Genomic DNA, 5300 nt, shown 5'->3' with positions numbered 1-5300 from the left:
GGGGGCATCAGGGATCTCCCCCCACCCCTGCTTGGCACCCACATGGCAGTGGTCACATTGCATGGGTGCAATGCAGCTCGGCAGGGCACTGCATACCGCCTGGGAACTGGGGCCACTCCAGAAGTCATCCGGAACCTAGCAGTGCTCAGTCCCAACTCCCAGACAGTGTGTGGGTGCCAGGGGGGTGGAAATCCACACTGCCCTCCACTGCCCTGCGCTGTGGAGGGGGGGCTCTGCCACAAGTGCCCAGAGGCCCCAGTTACCATTCCTGCATCCAGTGAGTGTGGAGATTTTTCTTTTCTTTTTTTTTAAGTGCCAGGACTAGGCTGGAGCTGGGAAAAGGATAGGGCTAGGCAGGGCAGCCATGGGGACTTCTCCCACAGCTCTCCCCATCCAGGGAGAGGCAGGCACAGCCAGAGGAACCACCCAGCTCTGCCTGCCTCTCCCTGGCTGATCTGAATCACCAAACCTGTCTGAATCAGAGCTGAATGTTCTGAAGCTGATTTGGCCAAATTAATTCAGGACAGTGAATCACTGTCCTCTGAATCAACCAAATCCAAATCAAATACTTCCATATTCACACACGATTAGATACTAAGGTCTGTCTTTTCCAGGGAGCATTCCTTTTACTGAACTCTACTCCTTCTGACTTACTATTTTCATACTTTGTCTGCCCAGTTGGTCAAATTCGAAACAAGAGCTGGAAAATTCTCTAGGCAGTGCCTAGTCTGGATGAGAGATCTCATCACATTTCTAGATGTTTCTCTTCAAGGACCTGCAGTTCTGGGTTTTGCTTACTTCACCTCCAAGTCCACCAAAGATATACACAGATGAAACAGAAATATGGATTGAAAAAGGGAGGAGCATATACCACAGTTTCACGTTGATCTCTTGGAGCTGTTCTGAATATCTGCTCTATCCAGCTGTACATAGAAGCTAAACCATGGTAATTTAGAAGCTGATTTATTATGTTACAAACTGCCCTTATTTAGCTTTAAATTACCATAGGACAAGAGTAAAACCAGGATAAAACACTTCAAATGGATCTACTAATGCAGCTAATGCAGTGTCTCATACCATAATTCTCTCCTACTCCCTGCTATAGAATACTATAATTTCTTGCTTCTCGTCTGTGGAAGACTCTGATGTTGGCCTCAATCCCGGGGTTACAGGCTGAGACATGAGCTGCTTGTTTCTCATGCCTTTTTTTTTTCCTACTGGTATTTCATAAATTATAAATAAGTAAAGCTGAAGGAACTGCATACAGCGTGAGAAAACAATTATGAGCAGAGACATCTTAAGGAATTAAGAAAAGTAGCCTGATGTGAAGTAACTTGAGCCTCAGGAAAAGGCAGGTCAGTATAAGTGGAGTAAATGTGATCAATATGGACATCTGTTAGAACTATGGTGGCCATCAAGCCAGCAGAGCACACCTGAACATTCCACATGTAAAGCAGGGGAGCCATGGCAGCCAATGTCCTGCTTCTATGAAATGTTGTCAATATATGCTCAAGATATCCTGTATAGAGAGCTATGCCACCTCTACAGCGGAAGGCAAAACCCCCTCCCACAGTCCATACCAATCCGACTGTGGGGTAAAATTCCTTTCTGACCCCAAATATGGTGATCAGTCTGCTCCTAAACAGAGGGCAAGACCCTCTAGCCAGGAACCTCGCGCTTTGCTCCCAGCAAGAACATTGGCACACCCCAAAGTTCCCAGCCTTGACTGTAGCCAACACCCAATGTCTCTGAGGGAGCATTAAAAATAGGGAATCTTCAGTCCCTGATTTGATTCAGCAGAGATTTGGCCCTGTTCGGTGGCTGGATCTCCAAATCTGAATTGAATCAGGAGACCCTTTAATCTCTCTGAATCAAATTGGAACCCTCTGAATTGATTTGGAGAGATTTGGAAAGATTTGGCAATCTGGATATAGCCACAGCTTTAAATGTTCTTTCTATATATCTCAAGGTACAAGGCAGTTCATGAATGCTGCAGTGATGGGGCAGATGGAGCGTCCCACGTAAGTGTTGGGGGGCTCCCCAGTGCACTTACCAGCATACCCAGAAGTGGACCTGAAGTACTTCCTGTCCACTTCCAGGTCCACCAGGGAGTGTGCTGGGAGGCTTCCCCATGCCCCCCCCAGCTTGGCAACTGGTGCCTCCTAGGTCTGGGGGGGCACCTAGGGTCCCGCCGTGGCCAATTGCCGAGCTGAAGGGACACGGGGGACCCCGTAACATGCTCAGCAGCATACCCAGAAGTGGACTGGAAGTAGTTCCAATCCACTTCTGGGTTCACCACTGAGCACGTGGGAGGGGTGGGGGCACAATCCTGTGGGACACTCCATTCGCCCCACCATCACAGCATTCACAAGGCACACCTGGTACCTCAAGGTATGTGGAAAAAACATTTAAAGCTGTGTCTATGGCGGAATCACTGATTCCCTGAATCAGCATTGAATCTTCAGATTTGGCCGAATCGAATCGGGGCAGTGATCCGAATCAACAAATCACCAGGCCTTGAGCTGCTTGACAACAGTTGCTCAGTCTTAGACAGGCACACCTGCACCATGCCGGTATCAAATTTACGCCCAATTAGTTACTGCGCAGTAACAAATATGTAGACACCTTCCTGTGCAGTAACACTGTGCATGTGGACTGACTTGGGATTAACTTTAGTCCTAAATCAGTCTACACACAGCATTAATGTGCTTTAATACCTGCACACGTAAACCCTGGCCTATTCCCACTTACTGCGCAGTAATTTACTGCATGGTAACTTTAAACCAGTGTAAATGTACATGTAGACATGCCCAGAGGTAATTTATCCATAATGGAATTTTCTAAGTAAGCTCAAAAAGGAAACACAAGGCAAACATTGTACCCGGGTGGAAATTAGAAACATCAGTCAGTATAAATATCAAGAATGACACACAAGAGGCATGAGTATTATTTTGGTGTTTAAAACTGAAATGGAATTTGCTGCATTCCCTTCATTCTAAAAGGCTACTTAAGCCTACTTTAAATTCTCAAAGTTAAGCGTTCAAACAAATTTTTCAGGTGCTGTTTTTGTTCAAACATGAATATTTCCAGACAGTCTAACAAATAAAAATGTAAGCTATTTCTGTACAACTAAAAGACGGTTGCTATATATGTGAATGTGTTGATCTAAAGTTACTTTCTGTTGAATCTGCTAATGGCAATGAATGTTTGCTTTTACTTCATCTTTATAATATAAAGCATTTTTTCCCATCCTTGTCGTTGGAGCACTTATTTATGCTCTGGACAAACATAAATGGTGACAAAGATTCCACAAGATGGCCATGCATTAAATTAAGCTGAAATTTTTGCTTTAATTGTGAGCATTTAAAAGCTGTTGGAACTCAAAATGGCTGCTTATATTGAAACAATTTGGGCTTATGAGAGCACCCTGGTGGGCTTGTCTATGCATATCAAGTGGCTGAAGCAGTTTTTTTGAAGTAAATGAGATTCCACCACAGAAACATGTAGCTGTGTTTCTAAGTTTAATGCAACAAAAATCATATAGTTTACTGCACAATCTTCTCACCCCATAAATGCCATCAAACAAAATCTTTAAGGAATTAATGAAAATTGTCCAAAAGCATCTGGGACCCAGGCCACTGATTACTGCAGAAATGTTCGGTTTCTGTAAGAGAAATCAGCTTGAAGGTGAATTTATTTCCTCATTTGTAAAAGAGTTACAGAAGTTATCTGAACATTGCAATTGTAAGGATGGACTTAATGAGGCTCTGAGACAGGTTTTTGTGTGGGCAGGAGCTGTACAAAGGAAGCTCCTAACAAAGGAATAACTCACCTTTAAATGTGCTATTGAGGTTGGGTTAGCTATGGATACTGCAGCAAATGATACCATAGAATTGCTATGGAAATAGGAGATAATTAATCATTAAATATGCAATGTAAGACCCAGAGTTGGCAGCAGCCTGATGTGTGCTACTGGTGTGGAAAAAGATAACATATCCCAAATAATTACTGGTTGAAGGAACACTATTTCCAAAATTGTAGTAAAAAAGGACATATCTGGCAGTGTGCTGTGCCAAGAGAAGTAAAGAAGAGTGTGTGGTAAAGAAAAGGAAATAAAAAGTTATACAGTATGTAATAGTGAGAGTCGAGCAGCTATTCTGGGCCTATATCATGTGAACAAGGGTGATAAATGAGCCATCTGGCTGACATCCCAGGTTGCTGGCAAAACCATTAAAATTGAGTTGGATGTAGGCTCTGCAGTGTCAGCAATCTCACATTCCAAATATGAAAAAAAAAACCTTTAAAAACAGGGGTGGTCAACCTCCAGTATGCAAACTAGATACAGCACTGGCACTATTTCACCCCCTCTGTTGGGCTCCCCACAAGTCTGAAAATTTGGCTTCAAGTAACTAGTGACAATGCTTTTCTCTGGTGTCAAATTTCTGAACCACATGGCCCAGATAGCGTGGTCCTGGACACTGGATCAGGTATGCAGGGCCCAATCCCAACAGGCAGGATCTGGTGCAGGACCCTGGGGTCCAATCCGTGTGTGCAGGGCTGGGCCCAGTCTACATGGAACCCAATCCATGCATGTGGGCTAGACAGAGGCAGCATCGGGCCCAGTCTGGCCTGTGGAGCAGCCTTGTGCCCTTCATCTGGCCCATGGAGCCAAAAGGTCGAGCCCCGCTGTTTTAAAAATATTTAATTAAAGGAGACCCCTGTGTTTTTAAAAACATACACAGGAAAGATAATTCTGCTAAAGGGCTTTATGTAAGTACCCGTAGAATATAACAATAAGTGGCACCTCTTAGACTTATACATCACTTAAAAAGGAGGGCCCTCTTTGGGGGTTCAGGAATGGATAAAAGAGATTCCTCTGAACTGGAATTGTATAATGATGCTGCAGGCACTTTAAAAGTTCCCTGCAGAACCAGCCAAACAACAGTTTAGATATATATTAAACCATGACATTGAAGTTTTCAGGGAAGTCTCAAGAACTTCAAAACATATCAAGGCTAGGATGATGATAAATGAAAACACCTAAGCCAAGTTTCACAAAGGTCAGCCAATTCTATAAAGCTTGCATGCCAAGGTAGCTACTGAATTGGACTGCCTAGAGTGACTGGAGCACAGTTTTACCACACTACCAGGGGGCAGAGATGTAACAGAATTGATTTAAGACAAGATAACTTACAGAAGGAAGTAGAAGTCTGCAGAAAGGGTTATATCAGTATAATAAGGTAGTGCTTGGCATTGCCTCTGCTCTTGCTATATGACAGCAAGCAATGGATCAAGAGTTA

General features: G+C 43.9%; 1 long non-coding RNA gene across 1 annotated transcript in view; it reads right to left on the bottom strand.

Moving 5' to 3' along the window:
- The window catches only part of LOC109298191, an 8489-nt gene extending 3686 nt beyond the window's left edge, over window positions 1–4803 (bottom strand). Inside the window, exons 1-3 of the long non-coding RNA XR_002097520.1 lie at window positions 4793–4803; window positions 3640–3645; window positions 1078–1086 (exon numbers count right to left, since the gene is read on the bottom strand). This is a non-coding gene — a long non-coding RNA (uncharacterized LOC109298191). The remainder of the gene's footprint in view (window positions 1–1077; window positions 1087–3639; window positions 3646–4792) is intronic.
- Between the last annotated feature and the right edge of the window lie 497 nt (window positions 4804–5300).

This window comes from Gavialis gangeticus, unplaced genomic scaffold (genome assembly GCF_001723915.1).
Source record: "Gavialis gangeticus isolate Ggan-Ray unplaced genomic scaffold, GavGan_comp1, whole genome shotgun sequence".
Lineage (NCBI taxonomy): Eukaryota > Metazoa > Chordata > Crocodylia > Gavialidae > Gavialis > Gavialis gangeticus.
The sequence above is the reverse complement of the archived record's forward strand: the minus strand, read 5'-3'. Positions and strand labels throughout refer to the sequence as shown.